This window comes from Macaca nemestrina, chromosome 7 (assembly GCF_043159975.1).
Source record: "Macaca nemestrina isolate mMacNem1 chromosome 7, mMacNem.hap1, whole genome shotgun sequence".
NCBI lineage: Eukaryota > Metazoa > Chordata > Mammalia > Primates > Cercopithecidae > Macaca > Macaca nemestrina.
In genome coordinates this window covers 17,483,993-17,496,963 of record NC_092131.1, presented here as the reverse complement: position 1 = coordinate 17,496,963, position 12,971 = coordinate 17,483,993, and the positions used below count along the sequence as shown (strand labels likewise).

Here is a 12,971-nt window from a genome sequence, read left to right as displayed (position 1 = left end):
GACCCTGCTCCTCAGATGTTGACTCTGTTGAGGGCAGAAGCACACAAGGGTTGGGAGGGAAGCAGAGAAGCAGTGGATCCTGAGGAAAACACTGCCAGCACCATCTTTTACAAATCCTCTCCTTGCAAATTTATTTCCCACTTCCTTTGTCTCTTTAACTCAGCTCAACCTTTCCCAGGGAATGTGTCCTGGACCCCCTGGCTGGGTCCAGGTGGTTAGATACACACAGCACTGTTTCTCCTTCATAACATTTACCACAGTAATGACTTGACATTGCTGCACATAATTATTTAACAATACCAGAGTCTCTCATGAGACTACAAACCGCAGGAACTGTGCCTTTCTTTAGCTCATCTTGGCATTCCTGTGCATGGCACATATAGGAGTTCTATAAATAGGTGCTGGATAAATGAATGAGAGCGAGCAGGAGGAGGAGGCATCTTGGAGATGAGACTGGAGGCTAAGACCTTAAAAGAAGTCAGGATAAAAAAGAGTTTAACTTTAACCTGATATAATTTCCAGAAGGGCCCTAGAATACATTTGCTGCCAGATGATTCTATCATTCCATAACTAGAAAAGTTTGAAATGTACATGCTCCTGAGAGAGGTAAGACATTAACCTAAATTTGCATTTGCATATTAATAACACTTTCTTTCCAGAAAAAAGCGTGCAGAGAGATTATGCTGTGGAGAATACTAAATCAATACCCTGGGCCAGGCGCGGCGGCTCACGCCTATAATCCCAGCACTTTGGGAGGCTGAGGCAGGTGGATCACCTGAGGTTAGGAGTTCGAAACCAGCCTGACCAACATGGTGAAATCCCGTCTCTACTACAAATACAAAAAATTAGCCAGGTGTGGTTGTGGGTGCCTATAATCCCAGCCACTCAGGGGGCTGAGGCAGGAGAATCTCTTGAACACAGGAGGCAGAGGTTGCAATGAGCCGAGATCATGCCACTGCACTCCAGCCTGGGCAACAAAAGTGAAACTCAGTCTCAACAATAAACAAACAAACAAACAAACAAATAAATAAATACCCTGAATATCTGAAGGTGGAAGCTGTGGCTTGATGACCATGGAGGAGGAAAAGTAAAGACCATGGTAAATGGTGTCAAAAACCATTCACCATTCTTATGTCATAGTTTTGCTAAAGGTCACCTTACTGTTGGTCAGAAACAAACCACAGTTCACACTGGTCAACGAGACCCCTTTGCAGTGCTGCATGGAATTCTAATGCAGTGCTGCATGGACGCTGGGCAGGCACTGGCAGCCAGCTACTTCCTCTTTCAAGTAAATGCATGCTAAGGGGTGGTGGAAGATGTGCATCTGGTATCCACCCAAAAGGAAGAATCATGCCCTTGAGGTCTGATCACAAGACTCTTCTGCTGTAATTAAAATGGAATAATCTTCACCATCAACCAACCTCCAGATTCTACAAGGTACTGCCACCAAACCTGGCTAGTTATCGAAGGATAGTCATCTCTTGGGGAAGATCAAACTCTAGAACTCAATAAAAGAAATGAACCTCACAGCCTATTAAAAAGGACTTCCTGGCCAGGCACAGTGGCTCATGTCTGTAATCCCAGCACTTTGGGAGGTGGAGGCAGAGGGCTCGCTTGAGCCCAGCAGTTTGAGACCAGCCTGGGCAACATGGTGAAACTCTGTCTCCACAAAAAAATATGAAAATTAACTGGGTGTTATGGCACGTGCCTGTGATCCCAGCTACTCCAGAGGCCGAGGTGGAAGGATCACCTGAGCCGCAGGAGGTCAAGGCTGCGGTGAGCCACGATTGTGCCACTGCCCTCCAGCCTGGGTGACAGAGTAAGACCCTGACTCAAGAAAAAGATTTTAAAAAAGAACTTGCTGAAGATTGTACAAAAAGAAAAGAAACTTGAAATGGATAATTGCTTTTATTAAGCTGCAGGAGTTGGATTTTTTTCTCTCTCTACTGTCAGGATGTCTTTAAGACACCAAGGTGGGAAACAGATTTTTCCGCATAGCCCCAACTCAGGATACATTTCCATGGACAATGACTGGATACCCTAAAAATGCCCCCCATTCATACCCTCTGAAAGTGTTAAGGTTAATTGCATAAAAGATCATTTGAAGTTTACTAAAATCTTAGATTCTTAGAAAGGATCTCTGAGTACATCTGGATTATTTTTTATTAATAATAAAAAAATTCTATGGAATAGCAAGGATGATCCTCAACTTATGCTTGAGTCTTCACAGAAATAGGATCTATGCAAGATGAAATGGACCAAAAAAAAAAATGAAAAAGGATCTAGTTTGCTTCTTTTCTAGCCAACTTATTCCCTTATTCCATTATTAAGCAATTCTGCTTAACAAGCTTTTAAAATACATCTTATTACACAAGGTCCTATATAGCCAACTGGCTCAATTTAAATTTACACTGGTACCTTGTTCTCCCAAAAGTATTGCCTAAAGAAAAATATTTTAGTTGCATAATTAAGTAAAAGGCAAAAAATTGGCAATGATTTTATTTCTGGACTTATGGCCACTGGAACATGCCTGTGGCAGGAGAGAAAGTAAACTAAACTTTGAAATTAAATAGATGGCTATACATTTATGTCTTGACATGTAAATTACACATTTGCAGTCCTTCACTGAAGCCCAGTTTCAGATTTATTTTACTTATTTATTTTTTAGACAGGTGTCTCATTCCGTTACCCAGGTCAGAGTGTAGTGGTGCAATCTCGGTTCACTGCAGTCTCCGCCTCGTGGGTTCAAGTGATTCTCCTGCATAGCTGGGATTACAGGCGCCCACCACTACGCCCGGCTAATTTTTGTATTTTTAGTAGAGATGGGGTTTTGCCATGTTGGCCAGGCTGGTCTGGAACTCCTGACCTCCAGTGATCCGCCTGCCCCGGCCTCCCAAAGTGCTGGGATTACAGGCGTGAGTCCCTGCGCCCAGCCCTATGTTTCAGAATTATTTAAAACCTTATCTTTTTTATGTGAAACTTAGAGCCTCACAAAACACTATTTGTGAGGTATCTTTCCCATAGTGATTTATTTTTGTGAACAAAATTTCATTTCTATAAAATATATTGTTGGCAATTAGTATAGTCATTTAATTTTATGACTGTGTATTTTAGGAATAAATGCATTCCCCAAAGGGGCACTGACATATAATTAGCAATAGAAATGATGTCACTGCAATAAGGAAATTCAAAGTGGCTAAGATTCCAGATAGTCCTGCAGAGGTCTATAGCCTATGGATTATTAAACACTGCCACCTGATAAAGGGGGGACAAAAAGAACAAAAGCAAATGTACATGATTTAGAAATTCTGAAACATGATTTAAGTAACTGGAAGTAGAAACAAAAAGCTTTCTCAAATATGTTTTAAGTAAACTATCAGAGTTAGCCTACAAAATAATACTTTTTAACTTTGACCAGCAATTTAAAACTTTTAAAGTATTTACAACAATCTTAAATATATAATCAGTTTATACAAAAAAAATAGGCCAGGCATGGTGGCTCATGCCTGTAACCCCAGCACTTTGGGAAGCTGAGATGGGAGGACTGCTTGAGCCCAGGAGTTTGAGACCAGCCTGGGCAACATAGTGAGACCCCATCTCTACAAAAAACTTAAAAACTAGCCAGGTGTGATGGCATGAGCCTGTAGTCCCAGGTACTCCCAAAAATCAATAATAAGACTTGATCAGCTCAAGAGGAAATTCTAAAGAAAGGGGATCTGGTAATTAAATCATGAGATGTGTCTTGGACCTCCTGGCATCAACCTTCTGGGAGGCAGCAGGAAGGAGATAGTCTCAGCCAATGTCTCTATTCCACAAAAAAATGGAGCCCTGAGAAGCTAAAATGGTTTGGATAGAACTCCACAATAGTTCTCTCCGATTGATACGGGCTGCCTATGTTTGATTCAGTTGTAGGAATCCATATCAATGAAAATTAGTTATGGCAGGAGCTTGCACTGTCAGCCATTACCCACTATTGCCTTCTACTACACTATAATTACATTTCCACTCGAAAGGGATTAGGACCTCCACAAATACTGAAGTGTACTGAAGGTAAATTGAAAACCAGTGGGAAACAAAATGCAGTTTAAAAAGCTTCACACAACCAGCAACCTTAAACAGAAGAACAACCATTTTGCCCCAGATCAAATCTCAGGATGCCCATCAAAAGCAATCCTTTGAGTATTTCAGGGTCTTAAATTGTATTGGTGGGAAGGAGGCAAAACAATTCTATTTGGATTTGCACTGAACCAAAGTTAAATTAGGGACAAATTCCATAATTTAACTGGGAATCAGTGTCTTTTTCCCTTGTCTTTTATATACTTTTTTTTTTGAGACAGGGTCTCACTCTGTCACTCAGGCTAGCACAATGCAGTGAAGCAATCATGGCTCACTGCAGCCTCAACCTTCCAGGCTCAAGCAATCCTCCCACCTCAGCCTCCTGAGTAGCTGGGAGTACAGGCACACGCCACCATCCCTGTCTAATTTTTCATCTTTCATAGAGACAGGGTTTCACCAGGTTGCCCAGCCCAGTCTCAAAACTCCTGGGCTCAAGCAATCCTCCTGCCTTAGCCTCCCAAAGTCCTGAGATTACAGGTGTGAGCCATCGTGTCCAGCCTATTTACAGTATTTCTAAAGTTACAGCTTTGAAAGAGTTGAAAAGTGTTTTCACTATCGAACTCTACCCATGCTCATTGTGAACAGAAGTTCTGTGTTTTGGATCCTCTATGTGACAGAAGATAAATACTAAGTGCATCAGCAGAGGGTGGAGGAAGTGAATTCCATAAATGCTCACCCTAATGTTTTCTGCAACAGAAAATCATCTATTCTCATCTTTTTTCAGCTATACAAAAAGAAAAAAGGAAGACTGTTTCACAATCGTGGATGAGTAGCTGATCATAGCTTTCATAAAATACACATACCAGCACTTCCGCACAATTACCTTGAAGAACCAGTTTCTTGTTCCAAACATTTCAACAGCAAAAGACCTACCTGTAGCCAGCCATTTAGAAAGTGAAATATTGCCTAGAAAATACTTATTGGAATCAATAAACAATTAAAATTGGGGCTGAGGAAGTTCTTAGATTTACTTGATTTTTTTTTCCCACAGATTTAAAAGAAAATAAATTTCAAAATACTGTATAAATTCCTATGGATACAAGCTACATATACATAAGCAGGTATTCTCTTAATTTGTGTCAAAATTATCTCCTGACACCATCAGACATACTACCCCTTCTGGTAGTACCATTCAGGATCCATAAGATGGCAGGCCTAGATTTCACAGTAGTAATTAAAAGTGTATATACATTGATTTCTTTGGGAAAAAAACCTCATATTATCAGTAGCATGTGGCTGGTAACAATCTTAGGGGCATATATCAGATTAAATTTGTAAATTAAAAAACATAGCAACTATTACCAGGTTAATGCATGCTATTAATTCATATTGAATCACAAAATATTATTGCCGGAAGAAATTTAAGATCATCTACTTTAGTCCTGCCTATTTCCATGTAAAGAAACCAGAGTGCAGATGTCAGAACTTTGCCCAAGATCACATGACAAAGCAAGTAGCAGAGAGAGGACCCGAATCCTGGTCTCCTTCCTCCCAATCTGTATCAGTCCTATTGTTCCCAATATTTCTTCAACTCCTCATGGTGGCATCAAAGTCCAAATGACTGCTCTGCTGTCCAGCCCTATCCTTGCAGTTTGCCACAGATTGCTTTTTCCTTGTCAAAGGAGTCACTCATGAGTCACCACTTGTCCTATCTGGACTCCACATGGAAGCATGGAATTCCACAACTCTCTTCATAAACCAGTTGTGTGCGTCTCAAACTGGGGTGTGATGATGTATGGGGTACTTGAAGTCGCAGAATAAATAAGTACTATTTCCTTCATTGATTTTGGTGGTGAGGATGGGGCGCAACATCTTTATAATTAGAACATAAAATATGTATGAATGCCAAACATGAAATGCATAAAGGTTCAAAGCAATGTGTAGCTTTGTGTAGGCTAGATCAGGCCACTGTGCAGGCCTGCAGCAGTACAGCTCTTCAGTCCTCTGTGCTATCACGGACACTGTGGTGGAAAGCTTGGTATCTCATTAAGAGGCTCCCTCCTTCAGTACATAACCTGGAGTGCACCTTGTCTTCCATGATGTATAGAATAAGCTAACCTTACACTTGTGTTCTGGAAAAATCAACACACTGCTATCCAAATGCTATGTGGATAGTCCTAAGACACATTTTTTTTTTTTGAGACAGAGTCTCGCTCTGTCGCCCAGGCTGGAGTGCAGTGGCTGGATCTCAGCTCACTGCAAGCTTCGCCTCCCGGGTTCACGCCATTCTCCTGCCTCAGCCTCCCGAGTAGCTGGGACTACAGGCGCCCGCCACCTCGCCCGGCTAGTTTTTTGTATTTTTTTTTAGTAGAGACAGGGTTTCACTGTGTTAGCCAGGATGGTCTCGATCTCCTGACCTCGTGATCTGCCCGTCTCGGCCTCCCAAAGTGCTGGGATTACAGGCTTGAGCCACCGCACCCGGCCCTAAGACACATTTAACTTCTATATGACAAGCATTACATTATAAACATTAAAATATTCACCAAGTATCAACTATTATATATGATAAATATGTAACAGAGGCCACTGCTGGGCAGAATTCTTATGGACAAATCAAACACAGTGGATGGAATTAATAAAAATAAACCAATGTACTACTTTTAGTAAGCATTATGCTATAGAGGAATGTACAGAGATCCAAGAAGCAGGAGAGCTGGAGGATTTTTGATCACTCATCTAATGTGTCTTACTCTATTTTCTCATCTATAAAAAGGAGATGGGATTGGGTTAGAATGGGGGGAAAATTTAGAATTCTAAATTGTTTTTTTGCTCACCCTCTGCTCTAGCATTTCCTTGGGCATACTTTTTAAAATGAATGTAACATAAGATAATTAGCACCTAAGCATTTTCCTGAGCATTTTGACAGTGATTAATTCAGTTTCTCGGAACATACTCACCTCCTTAAAAATTCTCGGTATATTGATTGGCTAGAAATCAGTAAATTAGTTAATATCATGAAAAACAAAGTAAGACTGGGAAACAATTTCAGATTAAATGAGACTAGAGAAAGGACACCTGAATGCAATACAAGAGCCAGGATTTTGCTATGAAGAACGTTATTGCCATTATTGACAACTGGCAAAATTCGAATGACCACTATAGAACAGGCAATATTAGACAATGGTGTTGTATCCATTTCCTGATTTTGATAATTGTACTATGGCTATGTAAAAGAATGACCTTGTTTCTGGAATTACACACTGACACATTTAGGGACAAAGGAGCATCATGTCTGCCAAGAGAGGGAGAAAGAGAGAGAGAGAGGGAGAGCAAGCCCAGATACCAGTGTGGTAAATGTTAAAATCTGGGAAATATGAGTGAAAAGTACATGGGAATTCTTTGTACTATTCTTGTAAATTTTTTGTAAGGCTGATATTATATTAAAATACAAAATTAAAAGAAAAAAATCATAAAGACAACCTGTTTGATGGCTACGTATAGAACTGCAATGGAAACCAGATGTAGAAAAATTAATGAGGAGGGCAAAATTACAGTCGAAGGGAAGCTGATTTATTTATAACATATTTCTTTGCAATTTATGAGTTTAAGATAATATACTATACTGTCTTGTATAAAAGGATGCATCTGGCGAACACTGGTCTAAAAATTCTTATTTGATAAATATTGTTATAAGGTCACTCTGTAGCTTATTTTTTGAGGTTTAAAAAATTTATATATAATAACTATAATATGTCTTTATTTTTCTTTTATGTCTTCTTTAGTAAATCTTTACTTATAGCCAGTGTTATAACTTAAAATCTCTTCACAGACAACTCACAGGGAGACTTTCACTCAGAATCTATGTAAAAACTGAACCAAAATGATTAAAGACAGTTTTAGACCATGAAAGAGAAATTACATATGTTGAATAAAAAAGCAATTTAAAGCAAATTACAAGAAACAAAATGAAATTTCAAAAATATATACTTTTACATGGAGTGCCATGGTGCACACCTATAATCCCAGCTACTTGGATCACTTGAGTCCAGGAGTTTGAGACCAACCTGAGTAACACAGTGTATTAGTGTGTTCTCATGCTGCTAATAAAGACACATCCGAGACTGGGTAATTTATAAAGGAAACAGGTTCAATTGAGAGTTCAGCATGGCTGGGGAGGCCTCAGGAAACTTACAATCATGGTGGAAGGGGAAGCAAACACATCCTTCTTCACATGGTGGCAGCAAGAAGTGCCAAGCAAAAGAGGGACAAGCCCCTTGTAAAACCATCAAATCTCGTGAGAACTATCACAAGAACAGCATTAAAGTAACTGCCCCCAGGATTAAAGTATCTCCTGCTGGGTCCCTTCCACCACACGTGGTTATGGGAACTACAGTTCAAGATGAGATTTGGGTGGGGACACAGCCAAACCATGTCACGTAGTGAGGCCCCTATCTCAAAAAAATGAAACATCATGTTATATCAACACACGGTAAGATAAAACAAGACACCAGAAAATAAATTCTGGTCTATACCTCACCTGTGTGCATAGGTAGATTATCTGTTGTTCCCAGGATTTAGCACATAGAAGTGGCATTGCTTCATATTTTTTCATGATGATTTTCAAAGGGTAAATGATCTCCCATATGACTATTTAAAAAATATATTTATTTTTCAATTGCTCAGTACATGTAAACTTCTTTAAAAATTAGCTTTTCCTTTTTTTTTTTTTTTTTTTTTTTTTTGAGACAGAGTCTCGCTCTGTCGCCCGGGCTGGAGTGCAGTGGCCGGATCTCAGCTCACTGCAAGCTCCGCCTCCCGGGTTCACGCCATTCTCCTGCCTCAGCCTCCCGAATAGCTGGGACTACAGGCGCCCGCCACCTCGCCCGGCTAGTTTTTTGTATTTTTTTTAGTAGAGACGGGGTTTCACCGTGTTAGCCAGGATGGTCTCGATCTCCTGACCTCGTGATCCGCCCGCCTCGGCCTCCCAGAGTGCTGGGATTACAGGCTTGAGCCACCGCGCCCGGCCTAAAAATTAGCTTTTTCTTCTGTAAATACTTGTTTCTGACTTACACATCTCAAAGTTAAAATACTCTTTTTTTTTTTTTTCTTTTTCTTTTATTGAGAAAGAAATAAAACTTGCTCTGTCACCCAGGCTGGAGTGCAATGGTATGATCTTGGCTCACTGCAACCTCTGCCTCCCGGATTCAAGCGATTCTCCTGCCTCAGCCCCCTGAGTGGCTGGGATTATAGGCTCCTACTACCATGCCCAGCTAATTTTTGTATTTTTAGTAGAGATAGGGTTTCACCATGTTGGTCAGGCTGATCTCGAACTCCTGACCTCAGATGATCCACCCGCCTCCCCGCCTCAGCCTCCCTCCCAAAGTGCTGGGATTACAGGCATGAGCTACCATGCCTGGTCCAGTGTTTACCTTTCCCCCATATAGTTAGCTGATAAAAAAGCTTTTGTGTATATACCCTGCATATCACAATGGGGGTAAATTAAAGTTAAACTGAGATGGTTTTCATCCATATCTGAAACTCAAAAATCTTGATTAGTTGCTAATAAATTTCACACAGCCCACTTATATTTACAAAGTGAAGAGTAACCGATCTACTCAGAGCATGGGATCATTAGAATAAAACATTTGGGAAGTCTGTCCTTGAAGGACTAACACAAAAGTATGTTCTCATCTTTACACGAGGACTCTGGATTATTTTCCATGCTTTTGTGATGAAGTGCTGTTTTGTTATATAATTTTGACTTGGATTCTTCCCAATTACATCTGTTTATGTAATTTCAGGAGGAATACTGAACATCTGAGTCCTGGATGATACTATTATAGTAAACTAATAATTGCAGAAGTTTAAAAAAAAAAAAAAGCTGCATCAATTGCACCATTGCACTCCAGCCTTGGTGATAGAATAAACCCCATTTCTTTCTTTTCTTTTTTTTTTTTTTTGAGACGGAGTTTTGCTCTTGTTGCCCAGGCTGGAATGCAGTGGTGTGATCTCGGCTCGCTGCAACCTCTGCCTGCTGGGTTCAAGTGATTCTCCTGCCTCAGCCTCCCAAGTAGCTGGGATTACATGCATGCTCCACCATGCCCAGGTAATTTTTGAATTTTCAGTAGAGACAGGGTTTCACCATGTTAGCCAGGCCAGTCTCAAACTCCTGAATTCAGGTAATCCACCCACCTTGGCCTCCCAAAGTGCTGGGATTACAGGCATGAGCCACCAAGCCTGGCTTCCGTTTCTTAAAAATATGTAGTCATCCAGCCTGGTCAACATGGAGAAACCCCGTTCCTACTAAAAATACAAAAATTAGCCAGGTGTGGTGGCGCACGCCTATAATCCCAGCTACTCGAGTGTCCGAGGCATGAGAATCACTTGAACACAGGAGGCGGAGGTTGCAGTGAGCCGAGATCACGCCACTGCACTGCAGCCTGGGAGACAGAGTAAGACTCTGTCTCAAAATAAAATAAATAAATAAGTAAATACATACATATACATACATAAAATACAAGAACATTACAAAATAGAAGTTTTCCTTATTTCATTTAACTGTTTTCTCTCCAGCTATTTTAATTGATTCAAAATGTTCAACATATATTTATTTAGCAACTAGTATATGCCAGACATGGTTGTTAAGTATTGAGAATATAAGCAAATAATATGTAATTGAAAACCTGCATAAACAAAAACATGGTCTCTGGCTTCATCCTGGTTACAGTCTAAGTCCTGAGAACTTAAAGGGCAGGGATGAGTTTTATAAGCTTGGTACCTCGCTGGGTGCCTTGCACATGCAAGAACCACAGTAACACTCTCTGATGATACTGATGATGTCTGCACTGCCTATAGATCTTTCTTATTGGTAGAAGAGAGATTCTTCACGCTGTAATCAGATCATTTTACCTTTGAAAATAGACTTTGGCTGGGTGCAGTGGCTCATGCCTGTAATCCCAGCACTTTGGGAGGCCAGGGTGGGCAGATTATGAGCTCAGGAGCTAGATACCATCCTGGCTAACATGGTGAAACCCCGTCTATCAAAATACAAAAAATTAGCCGGGCGTGGTGGTGCACACCTGTAGTCCCATCTACTTGGGAGGCTGAGGCAGGGGAATTGCTTGAACCCGGGAGGCAGAGGTTGCAGTGAGCTGAGGTCGCGCCACTGCACTCCAGCCTGGCAACAGAGTGACACTCTGTCTCAAAAAAAAAAAAAAAAAAAAAAATAGACTTCAGCCCAGCCAGACCCGGTGGGTCACACCTGTAATCCCAGCACTTTGGGAGGCCGAGCAGGCAGATCACCTGAGGTCAAGAGTTCGAGGCCAGCTTGGCCAACATGGTGAAACCCTGTCTTTACTAAAAATACAAAAAATTAGCCCGGCATGGTGGCACATAATTGTAGTCCAGGTACTTGGGAGGCTGAGGCAGGAGAATCACTTGAACCTGGGAGGCAGAGGTTGCAGTAGGCCGAGATCCAGCCACTGCACTCCAGCTTCGACAACAGAGCGAGACTCTGTCTCAAAAAAAAAAAAAGAAAAGAAAAAAGAAAAGACTTCATCCAGCAAGAAAGAAAGCTGTCATACCGGATTCCTGAAAGTCACTTGGAATCTCATCCTTTTTAGGAATCTCAATAGCCTTGTCTTACTGAAATAACAAAAATTGCAACAAGTTTCCACGCATAGGCAAGGAGCTGTGGACCTTTGTAAACATTGCTCAGTGTCCAGTAATCCCATTGTTAGTTATTCACATGCAGAATAAATTCTCAAATGATAGCTCTTTGACATACACATTTTACACAAATTAGTTGATTAGTTATATACATAGCCTCAGGTTCTAGATGACAGGGCTTACTCTTCATCAGTCTTTCGTTTTTTTTTTTTTTTTTTTTGAGACGGGGTTAGGCTCTGTCTCCAGGCTGGAGTGCCCTGGCGTGATCTTGGCTCACTGTAACCTCCACCTCCCAGGCTCAAGTGATCCTTCCACCTCAGCCTTCCAAGAAGTAGCTGAGACCACAGGCGCCCACCACCATGCCCAGCTAATTTTTTTGTATTTCTGGTAGAGATGGGGTTTCACCATGTTGCCCAGGCTGGTCTCAAACTCTTGAGCTCAAGTGAGCTGCCTGTCTCAGCCTCCTAAAGTGCTGGGATTATAAGCGTGAGCCACCATGACTGGCTTCCTCAGTCTTTCTGTAATAAAAAATCTTTTTTTTTTTTTTTTTTGATACAGAGTCTCACTCTGTCGCCCAGGCTGGAGTGCAGTGGCATGATCTTGGCTCATCGTAATCTCCACCTCCCAGGTTCAAGCAGTTCTCCTGTCTCAGACTCCTGAGCAGCTGGGACTATAGGCGTGAGCCACCAGGGCCAGCTAATTTTTGTATTTTTAGCAGAGATGGGGTTTCACCATGTTGGCCAGGCCTGTCTCGAACTCCTGACCTCAAGTGATCTGCCCGCCTTGGCCTCCCAAAGTTCTAGGATTACAGGCGTGAGCCACCATGCCCCGCCCTTTCCGAAATAAAATTTAGCAAATGCTGATGTGAATTAGAAACAGCAGTACAAAGGAAAGAATACAAAAAACCTACTGGTAAGTGGTTCTGAAAATAAATCATACAATCACTATTCTCTTTGATGAAAATATTTTTTCAAGATGATAAACAAGCACTGCAGATACCTACCATTGTGTTGCAACTGCCTACAGTATTGAGCACAGTAACATACTACGCAGATTTGTAGTCTAGAAGCAATAGGTTATTCAATATGGCCTAGGGGTATAGTAGTCTACACCACCTAGGTTTATGTAAACATACTCTATGATGTTCACACAACGATGTAATTGCCTAATGATGCATTTCTCAGAACGTATCTCCACTGTTAAGTGATGCATGACTGTACGTTAATGTATCTGTGTTTTTCTGGGAG

General features: G+C 41.2%; 1 long non-coding RNA gene across 1 annotated transcript in view; it reads left to right on the top strand.

Annotated features, from left to right (window-relative positions):
• Positions 1–5,067, top strand: part of LOC139364213 (uncharacterized) — a 43,825-nt gene extending 38,758 nt beyond the window's left edge. The window contains exon 5 of the long non-coding RNA XR_011625640.1: positions 4,841–5,067. This is a non-coding gene — a long non-coding RNA (uncharacterized lncRNA). The remainder of the gene's footprint in view (positions 1–4,840) is intronic.
• The last annotated feature ends 7,904 nt before the right edge of the window (positions 5,068–12,971 follow it).